We start from the raw sequence: 15,418 nt of genomic DNA on the forward strand, positions 1-15,418 counted from the left end.
TGCTACTTTCACATCTATGGTGATGGCTATAGAGGTCCAAGAAGCACCCCACCGGCTCTCCTGAGAAGGTCTGCTCTCCCCCAAAGGCACTGGAGAGCTTTCAAGTTAAAAGATTAAACATCAGCTGAGAAAATACAGAATTAAAATTAGATATATAGACCAGATATGAGGATGAAATCTCCCTCCCACCCCCCAACCAGGTCCTTTTCCATTGCATGTGTGCAGACATTCATAAATTGCATAGTCAAACAAGAGGAAAGGGGGTCATGCGGCCCCAAAGGTTTCCATAATTTCTAAGCTTCTGTCTGATCTTAGAAGTTTCTTTATTGCTTCTCTATGAGTGGACTCATTCATTGTTCAAGCACTCCAGGTTCCTTGCGGAAATGCTTCTCCTCCCCTAGCACATTTCCCCACTCCTTCACATCCACAGAATATCCTATGCTCTGTCAACGCTGTAAGGGAGGACATTTTTGGGGGGATTTCTGGTTTCTGTTTTGTTTTGTTGGCCAGAAGAGGACAGATTCCATTCTGAATTCCACTTTTCAGAGTTTCCATCCCTTATGTGCCCCTCCTCTTGATTCTGTTTTCTTTATCTTCTGTGGCCTCCCCACCGGTGTTAGCCACAGTTAAAACTTTCTGTTGCTGTCTCGCTGGGATTTTGCTGTTCCCTCTTTTCAAGTATACTTTCCTATGCTGTAAGTAGGGATAATATTTTCAAAAAATATTAAAACAAGGTATTTTTCCTTCCCCATAAACTATGTTGCCTAGCAATTCCATCTGTGTAATGAATCAATGCCATTCATTGCTTTGGGGGAGATTGTGGCTGCCGACAAGGACAAAGAATTCATTGCTCGATTTTAAGTTTCGTACTAGAGTTTTTTTTAAAGTACATACAGAGATAGTAGTTCTGTTGGCCTATTTCTTGTGGAGAGAGAAGAGGGTTTTTTTTTTTTCTTTGAATTTTCCCAAATTTCCATTTACTTATTAAAAAAAATATAAGAAATCAGAGTATCTGATTTGCCCTTCGCCGTTGTGTAGAGAAGACAAGGAGGATTGTGTAAGTTTGTTTCAAACAGGAAGGGAAAGCCTCTGCTGATGTGATGGGGGAGAGCCAGGCGGCCAGGACGAAGATGCTATCTGCCTTGCTGAGAGCGATCTGGAGCCTTTGCTCTCTGGATCGCTGCTCGCGTTGGGGACCATGCTGGACATATCACTGACAGACTGAGGCAGAAGCAGAAAGGGGGGGAGGGCTTGCTTCTGAAATTCTGGACGGAGAATGTTTGAGTGTCCACCATACAGAAAAGGTGACCAGAGTGGAGCAACAGTGGGGTTTGGCAGAAGCCGGACAGGGGATTGTCAAGGGCACCTTCAGTTCTCCTCAAAGACTGCAAGCGACATGGAAGGAATCTACATTTTCCAGGGTGACCCTGTGTGGGACAAAGAAGGTACTCTGTAAACAAGCTGCAGGATGGACAAGCCCAAGGAACCCAGCCAGCTGGACAAGGCAGTGGTGTCAGAGGGCCCACCTTGTCAGCAAGAGCAAAGATAGAGAGCCCAGCATCTGGGGAAGGTGGCTGGGCTTCCGGGGGCGCTCACCATAGAGGAGCAGCAAGTCCTTCCGCTGCAGAAGCGCTGAGGGCACAGGCCAGGCCTTAGAATTTAAAATGACCGCAAACCAGCAAGTATGAACTTCCCTTAAACCAGAGGTTAGTGGGAGCCAGCAAAGAGGGATAATGCACAGCCCAGACACTCTTCTCTTGCTTTCATATTTTCACGGAGTTTCCTCCGGCATCGAGCTAGATGGAGAGCTGGAAGGCAGAAGAACTGTGGGGGAGAAGCATTAAAATCTGAGCACTTACCCTGAAGAGTGCAAGGTTACCCACGCGACACTTGTCGTACGTTCATTAGTTGGCTATCTCGTCGCACAAACACTTTAAATCAATCTTGCATTTAGTGAGAGGGTCTGAAAAAGCACATGAACACCCATGTCCATACCTCCAGTTGTAATGAGACCATATGGTCCAAGGTCGTCATTCTGCAGGCATGAAGACCAGAGGCATGGCTTGTTCTGTGCTGCAGGGCTAGTTCACCACAAGGCAGGACTAGACCCACGTCCTGAGGAAGTCAAGAGGGCCTGAGAATCTCTCCATGACACTGACCCCTTGGAAATATTATACATGTTCATTTTGGTTATGGCAGGCCTGCTATCGTTCTTAAAAGATTTTATGAATTCTTAGAATGTCTTTTTTTCTTACAATGTTTTATAATGCCTCTCCCAGTTTTAGTCTTTTAGACATAGCTAAAATGAAAACGTTTTATTATCACAGTGCTTTTCAAAGTGTGGTCACCAGACCCGTAACATTGGCATCACCAGGGAAGATGCCAGAAATTAAAGTTCTCAAGTCGCATCCCAGGCCTACCGAATCAGAAACCCTGGTGGTAGGCCCAGAAGTCTGTGATTGATTGATTGACTTTAAAAGGTTTTTATTTATTTATTTAATTGAGAGACAGAGAGAGAAGGAGAGAGTGCGTGAGTGGGTGAGGGGCAGAGGGAGAAGCAGACTCCCCGCTGAGCAGTGAGCCCGATGTGGGGCTTGATCCCAGGACGCCGGGATCATGACCTGAGCCGAAGGCAACCCCTTAACCGACTGAGCCACCCAGGTGCCCCCAGAAGTCTGTGTTTTAACAAGCCTTCCAGGTGATTCTGATGCATAAGAAAGTTTGAAAGTCCACAATATTATCGTACTGTAGTTAGCCGTAGATCCAGAAATTTATCTCTTGCTTCTTAGTAAGGCTCTGATATAAAATTCATGTGCATACCTTTAAAATAGACGTATGGCTGCCTCTAAATTCAGTAGATTCTATCCCTTTCCTCAAAACTCATAGAAAGCATAAAAAAAGGTAAAACAGGGCAAAGACAAGCAGCTTCCGTGGAAGCATATATGCCGTGTGCTGGGAAATGTGATGGGATCAAGGGAGGTGCAGAGCTAAGATGCATTTGCTCTCATACTTTATGAGCAAGACGCAGATTTCCTTAGACGCAGGTGTCCAAATCTTGGAAAATCCAGCCAGCGATCTCATGAGTGCAGTCAGCCACAGAACTGGGGATGGAGAATGGTCCTGATTGACACTGATGCAGCAGCAGGACATAGACCAAGACAAAAGCTCACCCTCCAGCTGGAAGTACTGAATCAGTTCTATAGAATGTTAGCAAATGAGAATGGTGAGAGAGAAAAACAAAGCTGGGAAGGGGGAAAGAGAGTACCAGGGGTGAGGGATTACCAAAATTATGCATGGGATGATCAATGGCGTTGTCTTCGTCTTTTTGGGATGTTCTAAACAACAGAAATTTATTTCTCCTGATTCTGGAGGCCGTGAGTCTGAGGTTGGATGAGGGCCGTCTTCCTGCTCACAGACTTATCCTTGTGTGGTCACATGGCAGAAGGGGCTGGAGAACTCCCTTTTTATGAGTGCTAATTCCATTCATGAGGACTTCACCCTCAGGACCTAAGCAGCCCCCAAAAGCCCACCTTCGAATGCCATCACATCGGACAGAAAGATTTCAACATAGGAATTTGTGTGTTGAGGGGTGGGGAGGGCATAAACATTCAGATCATAGCAAAGTCCTCACTATAGGGGTATTATTTGAATAAAGATGGGGAGAAGATGAGAGAATGAGCTATGTGGACCTCTGGGTAAGAGCAAACCACAAATGCAAATGGCCTGTGGTATGAGTGTGCCTGGTGTGTTTGAGATGCTACAAGGAGGCCAGTGGGACCAGGTGGCATGAGTGAGGACGGAGTTGGAATAAGTCACAGAAATGTTAGTGGCACGGTAAGGACATTGGCACATTCTGAGTTCTGTGGGTCCCCCAGAGGGTTCTGAGCAGAAGACATGATGTAGCTACTGGGCGGAGCAGAGACCATGGCAACAATGTGGGTGAGAGGTAATGGTGTCAGTGGAGGAGGCAATGAGAAGGGGCTGGATTCTGGAATGTTCAGTCTCATCTTGAGGATGACTATTCAATTTACAACTTTTTACCATAAAAGCTCTTGATGAAGAATCCCACTTTTTACATGACTCCTTTCTTTTTTTTTTTTTTTAAAAATTAATTCCAGTGTAGCTGACGTGCAGTGCTGTGTTAGTTTCAGGAGCACAATATAGTGATTCAACACTTCACTCAGCGCTCATCAAGAAAAGTGTATACTTAATCCCCTTGACTCCTTTTTTCTGTTATAATATTTTTTACTTAAAAACAGAGTAAATAGGGGCGCCTGGGTGGCACAGCCATTAAGCGTCTGGCTTCGGCTCAGGGCATGATCCCAACGTTATGGGATCGAGCCCCACATCAGGCTCCTCTGCTATGAGCCTGCTTCTTCCTCTCCCACTCCCCCTGCTTGTGTTCCCCTGTCTCTATCTCTGTCAAATGAATAAATAAATAAAATCTTAAAAAAAACCAGAGTAAATAAACATGTTTTAAGTAGTGATGCTGCCATATTACATTTCAGGCAAAGGCGTGCTCCATAATGTGCTCAAGTCAACCGTCTCTAGTCAAAGAACAGCAGATGGAAAAGTTAGAACTGCAGTTCATGTTGCAGAAACGAGAACTGTCTTGTGAGTCTTTGGAGAGGTCAGCCCTTCATGACTCCTCAGTCTTCTGTGTGCCTGCTCTATTTACACGTGTTTCTGAGACATTAATTCTTTATTCTGCCCTAGAAATGTTCGTCTGCTCTGTAAATTTATTTTTAAGCTGGAGTGTAAGTCTACCAAAAGGTTGAAAAATTAATGATGAAAATAATGCTTCTAAGAGTGCAATTTCTAAACAATGATCCCCAGCACCTTGCCCACCTTCCCCACACACCATCAAGACCTCTCTTTCCCCTTTGGAGAGTTCAGTGCCCTATTTTTGCTTTACATTTCATCTACAACTGTATTAATTTACTTTTGAATTACTTTTTATTGTTTATATAAGCATTTTAAATTAATTTTTATAAAAATGTTATTTTTCATTTTTTCATCGAGGTATTTTTTTGATCTGTAAAAATTGTTCAGGTATCTTGGGTGGGTTGTAATGCCTCATAATTTTCCCATTAAAATGGATGGACATTTAAAAAATTTAGTAGCAGGGTTTTCAAGTATATATTCAAATCATTTAAAAAAGCAGAGGTGTGTCTTGAAGATAGAGCCCACAGAACTGGTCCTGGTGTGTGAAAGAAAGAGAGGAGTCAGGGATGAATCCAAGGCTTGCAAACTGGAAGATTGGAGTTGACAGTAGATGAGAATAAAAAAGCTGGGAAAGGAAGGGGGGAGTGGGGAGGGAGACGAAACATAACTTCAGGGCCACAGTTATGAAAATGTTAAGTCCCAGAGATGATGGATGGATGATAGATAGATGGTGGATGGGATGGATGGATGGATGGATGGATGGGATAGATAGATGGTAGATGGGATGAATGGGTGGATAGATAGATGATGGATGGATAGATGGATAGATAGAAGATGGATGGATAGAGAGACAGATAGATAGATAGGAGATAGAAAAATGTTGAGTGGGCAGTTGAATCGGTAGCCTAGAGTTAAGGAAGTGGTCTACACTAGAGACATAAATTTTGTTGTCATCACCAAATATAGATTAAATATAGATTAAAGCTATGAGTCTGGATGTAGGCAGAGAAGAACAACTCTGAATGAGCTCTAGTGCTCTCCAAAGTGAAAAGTTGAGGAGATGAGCAAGCAGCAGTGGTGAGGGAGGAGGAACCACACATGTAAAGAGTCCTGGAAAGCAAGCCAGGAAGATGTTTCTAGAAGATGGGAGTGTCCCCTATTGTAGATAGGGCAAGTGAGATGAACACTGAGGTTTAAACATCAGATCTAAAGGCACTGACATGACTTTAACAAGATAGCTTTGGAGAAGGGGTGGGGGGTGAAAGTGGATTGAGGACAATGGAGACAGACTCAGAACTACAAATGGTATGATTCAATTGCTATGACATTCTAGAAAAGGCAGATCTAAAGGGACAGGTCACTGGTTGCCAGGCTAGGTGTGGGGGAGACATGACTACAAAGGAGAACAAGGTGATTTTGGGGGGTGACAGAGCTGTCTTATTCTTGATGTGGTAATAGTTACCCGATTGTATTCATATGTCAAAACTGAGAGAAATGTACTACAAAAAAAGTGAATTTTACTGTATGTGAATTATAAGTAAGAGATACTGTGAGTGGTCACAAAAAGGACAAGATAATAGGAGTAGTGGATCTAGAAACAGTGAGTGTAGACACCTCTTTTCAGGGGTTTTGCTCTAAAGCTGAGAAGAGAAATGGGGTCAAAGCTTGAAAAGGAGGTAAACTCAAGAGGATTTTATTTTAACTAGATAAAGGATGGCTGTGGAGGAATCTGAAGGCTGCTAGGAATAATCCAATAAAGATGGGAACTTGATGGTATGGGAGAGAGAAGGAAAAATTGCTGGAGGGAAGAACTTGAGCAGAAAAATGTGAGGTCTGGACTCAGGAAGAGAGGCTGGCCCAAGACAGTCTGTGACAACAAATGCTGGGTTGGGTGGATGGGCCGGGGGCAGGGTGTACGTACAAATTCTCTTCTGACTGCTTTTATTTTCCCAAGGAAACAGCAAGCTAGAGAGGGAGGGAGGAAGTTGTTGGGGTTTGGAGGAGAAAGGAGAAGCTAGGATGCAGTTGTCTTGGATGGTGAGAAATGGATGGCAGGAAACTATGCTGTGATCCCCAGGGAATTGGACTAGGAATTCATGTATGTTCAGGGAACATGGTTCTATGATTTTTTTCTAGCCACTGAGAAAGGGGAAAGCTGAATATAATCATGGCTGAGGCTTTGCCACGTGAGTCACCATCTAGAGAGATGGGCAAGAAGTTGAGGACAACGCGGCAGTGTGATCATGGTGACTGGCTTCTCCAGCTCCAGCTGCACTTGTCCCCTGCTAGGAACTGAATTTTGTTCTCCAAAATTCATATGCTGAAGCCCTAATCCCCCAGTGAGGCAGTGTATGGAGATGGGGCCTTTGGGATGTAATTAGGTTTAGATGAGGTCATGAGGGTGGGTCCCTTGGGATGGGACTTCTCTTACGATGAGACACACCAGAGAGCTTACGCTCTTGCCTTAAAGGCCATGTGCAGACACAGTGGGAAGGGATTGTCTTCAATCCAGGAAGGAAGCTCACCAGCAACCAAATCTGCTGCACCTCGATCTTGGGCTGCCAACCCCCCAAACTGTGGGAAAATCCATTTTTCTGCTGGTGCAGGCACTCAGCCTATGACATTTTGCTATGGCAGCCCAACCTAAGTTACCCAACTTGCCAAGTATACTCCCTCTGACGACATCTGTATTTTCCTGTCCCTTTGCAGAGAACGTATTCTAATTTGCTTACTGGCATCCCCTCCGTGTGTGTGCGCAAATGTCAGGTTTTCAGCTGGGTTTCTCCCAGTAACCCATTTAAAACTTCAGTCTCCTTGCTACCCAATACCCCTGCATTTGTTATCTTCTTTCCCTGCTTTATTTTTCTCATAGCATGTCAACTTTCTAACATTCTGGATACCTTAGTCATTTAATTTTTATTATCCAGCTCTTCCCCATTTGATCACAAGCCTCATGAAGGCAGGGGTTTTTGTGTTCAGCTCGTTGCTACATCTAGAATGTCTCCAACGGTGCTTGGCGCGTCACAGGCGCTCGGTAAATATTTGTTGAGCTGGTGAATGAAGTCAGGACATTTTTACTATTTGACATTATGTCTGAATTAGAAATCAACATTCAAACATTCCACCCTGTTGTCGAGGCCTCTGCTGAATCTCGCTTTTTCTTCTTGGGCCCCGGAGCGCCCCTTGCCTCTGTGGCTCAAGTATCATAGGTATGATTTGGGGACCAGCCCACCTCACTTCTTCAGGCTGTATATTGAGACAGTGTAATATGCGGTTCCTGTCCAGAGCGCTCATTAGAGAGAGTATCCAGGGTTCAGTTGATTCCAATTCCATTTTCATCTGTGGTTCTTTCTTGCAATTCCAAACCTGAGGTTGACTTTGGAACATCATCTTTCTTGAGTTCCCACAATATTTGCTCTAGACTAATGAAAAAATGAATGATCATAAATATAATTACTCTGAAGGCCTGAGGATATTTTTGGTACACTTGGAAGGAAGATGGGTTTGAAAGAAAAGCAATTGAAAGCTGAGGACCTCAGGTGTTTTTCTCAGTCGGAGCTCATGGGTACCAAAAATAAATAGCATTTCTCACCCACTTTTATGTTCTGAAGAAATGGAGAAATAAAAAAATTAGGAATATGACATCGATAGGCCAAAATATCACTTTCATTACTGGTAAGAGTTGAGAAGATAGCTTAGTGTGAGCACGACAGAGGCTTGTGCCTCAGGACAAGGTAGGCATTACTACACTACCATCACAATGGACAGGCCTGGTCTCCACCTGGCCAGCAGGGGCGGGACTCCCTGGTGACAGCAGAGGCCACTGGCGCCCCAGTCAGTCCGCTCCAAAGAGGAATATAAGGAAGGCCATAACTATACTCAGGGAGGTCCATGGCATTATTTTTCCTGGGGAGGGAGCATTCCCCAAATTTATCTGTTCATGGAATTGTTTTGTCATGTGGAGTCTCGAGGAACTCATGAAGTAAGGAAGTCACTTGGAGAAATGCTGGTATGGGTAATTGAGGTGCCCCCCCCATCTAGAATATTCCATGAGATAGCACAAACATGAGCTCTCTTTGTGAAGTTCAATGGATTCCTCTCATTGGCAAACATTATCGAACCCCTATAATGTGACAGGCGCTGTGCTAGCCGTTGGGCATTAGGATAGGAGAGAGGAAGACACAAAGACAAGCCCTGGCTTTCAGAGAATCTAAAAAAGTGAGTGGGATGGATATACGAACTCTCGAGACCTTCAGTGGATGCGGTTAGAAAAGACACTCCAATGTGATGTGATGGGTGCCTCTTTTCTTTAGGTCATAGTCTACAAGACTTAAAGAAGGATGAGAAACATTTCTTCAGTTTGTTGGCATGATCTTGACTCTTTTTTTTTTTAGATTAATTTATTTATTTTAGAGAGAGAGAGAGAGAGAGTACAAATGGGAGGGGCAGAGGGAGAGGGAGAGAGAATCTCAAGCAGACTCCACGCTGAGCACTTGTGGAGCCGGATGCAGGGCTTGATCTCACGTCCCCGAGATCACGACCTGAGCCAAACCAAGAGTCTGCCACCTAACTGACGGTGCCACCCAGGTGGCCCTGTATGATCTTGACCCTTAAAATGGAAAGTGACATCAGAAAAAAAAATCCAGTTATTTAGCTGTACAAGGGGTTGAATTTTATTTAAGATTTTTAACAGACAAAAAAATATAATTACATGGAAACACCAAGTCACACATGGACCCAATCTTTTACAACTTATGGGCACAAGAAACGTGAAACAAACAAAGGGATCTGAGTTCAGACCTCAGCTTCACTCATAGCAGGCTGTGTGACTTTGGACAAATCGCTTAACTTCTGCCAAAACTTTGCCTGCCTGTCTGTAAGATGGTGGGCATGACGGCAAGAGTCTTCTTGCCTCCCAGCTTCCTGAAGGGTGGGTAAGAGGAGGGATGTGAAATCCGAGTGTAAACTGTAATGTGCTAACATGACTACATTACTACACACTTAGGAAGTTTCCTGGGACTGTGGGGGAAGTGTCCACGGCCTTATTTCATACCCTTGATTCTGCATTTTAATACAATCTGGAAATAAACAGATAGTACTCATCTCAACCGTGTTTTGTTTTCTCTCCAAAGTTTTGGGGTAAGACCCATGATTTCTGATGAGGTGCTTTTAATGTATGGATTACTTAAAAAGCATAGAGAAGATCACACTAAAATGCTCCAAGAAAAATCTTTCCTTTATGCCCGATTTTATAAAGTCAACTTTTCTTTAAATGCATCAAGACTAAAAAACAACCCACGGACAACTAAAAAAAGGCTTCTGGAAGGAGAGATATTTTACCTGAAATATCAGCGTGAAGAGATTTTTATGGCTGGTTTAAAACCCCCTTAAATTAGGGGGTTGTAATGGAAAGTCTGACAGGCTCAAATAAGGCAGTTCAAAAATATATTCTTAACACTTAACACATACTGTACATGAAATGTATTTTTAACATACTATAAGTTTATTACAGATTAAATACTTAAAAATGGAAAAACAGCCCAAATGTTTCTTAAATATTTGCTTAATATAGTCAGAACACATTGCGAATTGTAACCGGGAAGAGTACACTTTAAGTGTTTAACTAACATCAAATGTAATAAAATGTTTCATTTGAAATGTTAAGAAGGCGATAAAAATGTCATGCGAGACAGCAGATTATAGTTTCACCAAAATTCTCTCTAATTAAGCTGAAACTATGGAGAGACACTTGACTGGCTGCAAGTTCTGAGCTTGCGAATATGATGGCCAGACCTGTGCCTGGCTCCATTTTCCCTCCAAGAGGACTGTTGAAGAGCATCTGAAACAGATGCCCAAACATCTTGAAAGGAAAGTCAGATGTTGCCACCTCCTGGAAGCCATCCCTGACTGTTTTCAGAAGGTTTTAAGCACATCTTTTCTGCACCTTATGTGTCAACGTGCATTCTATGGTTACACATTTTATCACATGAATACTAACTCTATTGCTTCTGGTTGTGTAACTTTGGGCAAGCTACTTAACCTCTCTGTGCCTTTGTTTCTTCTCTTATAAAATGCAGAGGATCATGGGACCTACTTCATCGGGTTGTGAGGATGGGTTGAAATGTGCAATGAGCTCAGAACAGGTCCTGGCACAAAGTGGGAGTTCAACACTTAACATTAACTCTTCATTCTAAAAATTTTTTTAATAGTAATTTTTTTATTATGTTACGTTAGTCACCATACAGTACATCCTTAGTTTTTGATGTAATGTTCCATGATTCATTATTTATGTATAACACCCAGTGCTCCGTGCAATATGTGCCCTCCTTAATACCCATCACCTGCCAAGCCCAGTCCCCCACCCCCCTCCCCTCTGAAGCCCTCAGTTTGTTTCCCAGAGTCTATAGTCTTTCATGGTTCATTCCCCCTTCTGTTTATCCCCCTTCATTCTTCCCTTCCTTCTCCTACTTATCTTCCTGCTATTTCTTATGTTCCATAAATGAGTGAAACCATATGATAATTGTCTTTCTCTGCTTGACTTATTTTGCTTAGCATAATCTCCTCCAGTCCCATCCATGTTGCAGCAAATGTTGAGAAATCATTCTTTCTGATAGCTGAGTAATATTCCATTGTATATATGGACCACATTTTCTTAATCCAGTCATCTGTTGAAGGGCATCTCGGCTCCTTCCACAATTTAGCTATTGTGGACAATGCAGCTTTGAACATTGGGGTGCATACGGCCCTTCTCTTCACTATATCTGTGTCTTTGGGGTAAATACCCAGTAGTGCAATTGCTGGGTCATAGGGTAGCTCTATTTTTAACTTTTTAAGGGACCTCCACATTGTTTTCTGAAGCAGCTGTACCAACTTGCATTCCCAACAACAGTGTAAGAGGGATCCCCTTTCTCCACATCCTCTCCAACATTTGTTGTTTCTTGTCTTGTCAATTTTTGCCATTCTAATTGGCGTAAGGTGGTATCTCAGTGTGGTTTTGATTTGAATTTCCCTGATGGCTAATGAAATTTGCAATCTGTTTTTTTTATTATAATAATATATTTTTATTATATTCTGTTAGTCACCATACAGTACATCCCTGGTTTTTGATGTAAAGTTCGATGATTCATTAGTTGTGTATAACACCCAGTGCACCATGCAATACGTGCCCTCCTTACTACCCATCACCAGCCTATTCCATCCCCCATCCCCTTCCCCTCTGAAGCCCTCAGTTTGTTTCTCAGAGTCTATAGTCTTTCATGCTTCATTCCCCCCTCTGATTACCCTCCTTTCTGTTTTGACTATAGTAAGCAAATAGTTAAGAAACACTTAGAGCCCCCCCATTTTCAAGTACTAAATTTGCAATAAATATGTTAAAATATTTTCCAAGGATAGTATATGTTAAGTGTGAATTTTTTTTAAACAATGAATGGTCTTGGGAATATCTGTTTAAAAGTACAGCTCATCTCTCCACTGTATTCTCATTTTCATCATGATATTTTCTGCCTATTTCTCTTGGTGCTATGTTTTAGGGGCTCAATATATGTGACTGAGTAAACAATAAATGAATGAATGAATGAATCTTGACACCCCACGAAAGACATGTTTGCCTAATCCTCCTGATTAGTTTTTTTTCCAGTTTCTAGAACTTCAGAGATTCCTGATTAAATATCATTAATGAGATAAACCACTTCTCAGTTGCAAGGGCTTGCATTTGAACCAAAAAAAAAATTGCAGTTAATGGGTCCATAAATTAATGTCTCAAGGAAGGCAAACGGAAATGAGCTTTGCCAACTGCTGCAGATACTGTGAAAATACTTGCTAGTTCTGTGACTCTGGCTAGTTACCTAAACTCAGCAAGTTTATTTCTTATCTGCGCAGTGAGAATAATAAAATATGTACTTCACAGGCTAAATGAGTTAACATGTAGAAAGTACTTAGAAGAGTGCCTGGCACATAGCAAGTGCTCAATAAATGTAAGTTAATGTTATTGTATTACAATAAGTATAATAATTACTTATACTTCCTGTAATATGTTAAATGCATTACTAGCTAGTGCTGTTACTATTATTTAGCATACCAAAGGCATTGTATTCTGTTTTTGCTCTGGAACATTTTCATTCTTGTTTTCATTTCTATTTTTGTCTAGAAGCTCCTGGAAGGAGACACATTGTGTACATTAGTTCCACTGAAACTCCCACAATTCCTCTCCGCAATTCCGACTGGCAGAGCTTCTTTGCAAGATGGTGTACTTCCCCTGTCTCTACCTTGCAGACAGATATTGCCACGGATCGAGGCTGGAACTCTGCTCTAAATGACAACAGACATACTGAGCAGTCAGAATGGCAACTTCTTAGGTTAAAAAAAAGCTTCTTAAGATAACTGGTTAGAGTCCGCCCTCCTCTTTTTTGAAAGAAAATATTGGTGGCTACAAAAGAAAAATGAAAATTAACAAGTAATTGAGTCCAGCTGGCTGCGCTGCCAACAAAAGTCTGTCTCTTAGAGTCAGTGTGGCTCAGAGCACTTGGAAATTAATGGTGTGGAATTAGTTTGAAGTTCATGGCAATTTTGCACACAAGTGCTTTTAACACTAATCTCGAATTTGGAGATCGTTGGCATTGCCTCTGACCTCATCCTTTTATCTCTGCATCTCTAATGGACTCAGTCATTTATTTAGAAATTTTTCAGGATTTACCCTCATTCTTGATAAATTATCACAGTTTATAATTGAATCCTTTCTTTTCACAAATTCCTGTGTTGTTGTTGCTTAACTTTAAGAAGACTTTCTGTGCTTTTATTTCTTTATCCTAAACATAGGAGTTATTTCTAGGACTGTGGGCAAAAAGTCAGTTTGTGAAATCCAGCTAATAATTCCTCCAACTAGACCACTTTTAAGACAAGTGCAGGGAAGGCAATGAGTTTATTGAATTGTAGGCACTTATATACACTTGGCAAAACTAATGAAAGGCCTTTGGGAACTATGGAACATAGATGCGTGTCACAGATTTTTTTTTTAATAACAGCTTTATTGAGATATAATCACATACCATAAAATTCACCCCTTTAAAGCATACAGTTTGGTGGTTTTCAGTCTATTCATGGAGTCACACAATCATGATTGTCAAAGAAACCCTATGTCCATTAGTAGTCACGCCCCGTTCACCTCTCTTCTAGTTCTTGGCAACCATGAATCTATTTTCCATCTCTTTGGGTTCACCTATTCTGGATATTGCACATAAATTAAATCATAGAATTTGCAGCCTTTTGTGTCTGGCTTTCTTCACTTAGCTTACACTAAATGTGGCATGTATCAATAGTTAGTCCTTTTTATTGCTGAATAATACTCTGTTTTATAGATATACTACATTTTGGTTATTCATTCATCAATTGATGGACATTCAAATTGTTTCCATTTTTTAGGTTATCGTGAGTACTATTGCTACAAACACAGGTGTGTGGTTTTTTTGCAGACATGTTTTAATTTCTGTTGGGTAAATACCTAAGAGTAGAATTTCTGAACCATATGTGAGAGACCGAATATACAAATGGAAAACGTCCGGAGCCTTTATAAAAACAGCGTTCAGACCCATAACCTGTAGCAACCTGCCCAGAAATCCATCTCCGTATCTACAGTGAACAGCTTGGAAAGCCAGCCCACTAGAAGTCAGGCTTGCAGGAAGCCACATTGCTATGTTTAGTAACACTCCAGGATGCTAGAGAGTAACTTCTGTAACTATTGGCCCCAGATAGTCAGGACTTGATTAGTAACTCACAGCTCCCCTCATTTTTGTTCTGGCTACAAGTAGGACCAATCAGAGAAAGCCGAATATGTGCCCCTAACCAATCACACGGGTGCCTCAGGTCAATCTCTCCCAATCCAGGTGGTTCTGCAACCTTCCTTTTCCCCCCCCCACTGCGACGCTTTCCCACCTGCCTCTGAGTCTCCACTACAGCCTGTAAGGGCTGGTGGCTGACTCCTGGGCTGTAGAACAAGCTCTGAGTAAATAGTTTTTGCTTTTCCCATTTGTTTGGTCTTCATTCATTTCTACATATGTTAACGCTGCATTTAATGCGAATTGCGTCTGTTTCCCAAAGTGGCTCCCACATCACAGATTGTAACTTTCTTTTGTCTTACTGTTGGTGCAAGCTCGAGCGAGGCAATAGGGAAATTGCAGAGCTGACTGCTGGAGCAAATGATTTCCCCATAACATTGTTTCATTAACTTGGTGGAAAAGGAAGAACTCGCTTTAAAGGAGCGAGCTGTTTGGTTTGGGGATTCAGGGTTGGATCTTTGAGAAACTTCAGGCAGAGATGTTTAGGAGTTAGTCTTGGGGTTCAGGAAAATAGTTAAGTCTAGAGAGAGTCACCATCTTTTTCCTTAAAGCCATGTTTGCTTTTCCATAACCTTTCCTTTTGCCTCTCACACCTCCTCTTTGAGATTTTTCCTCATTGAAGGTCATTCCTTCAATCGAGTTTCCCCCATCAGTATACCTTCCTCTTGGGTTATTAAGAAATGCAATGCCTTCTTTTCCCTTAATAACTGAGTACTGGCACAGTGATTTGCAGCTTTTGGTGGGAAAGGCCTCAGGGACAGAACCAGGGAGATGTGGTGGCCCTGTGAAAGTCAGCAGACACCAATACTAGATTTTTCTAGAATAAGCTCATTACCTCCTTTTTAAAGATTGGTGACTTTTTAACGTGTTTACAATTACAAAGAGTTAATATCCTGACGGGTGTTTCAAAACTCTCTCCCCAT

At 42.1% G+C, this 15,418-nt stretch overlaps 1 long non-coding RNA gene across 1 annotated transcript in view; it reads left to right on the forward strand.

Annotated features, from left to right (window-relative positions):
• Nucleotides 1-15,418, forward strand: part of LOC109489590 — a 42,044-nt gene that overhangs the window by 1,102 nt on the left and 25,524 nt on the right. The window lies entirely within an intron of this gene.

Source organism: Ailuropoda melanoleuca, chromosome 11 (assembly GCF_002007445.2).
Source record: "Ailuropoda melanoleuca isolate Jingjing chromosome 11, ASM200744v2, whole genome shotgun sequence".
NCBI lineage: Eukaryota > Metazoa > Chordata > Mammalia > Carnivora > Ursidae > Ailuropoda > Ailuropoda melanoleuca.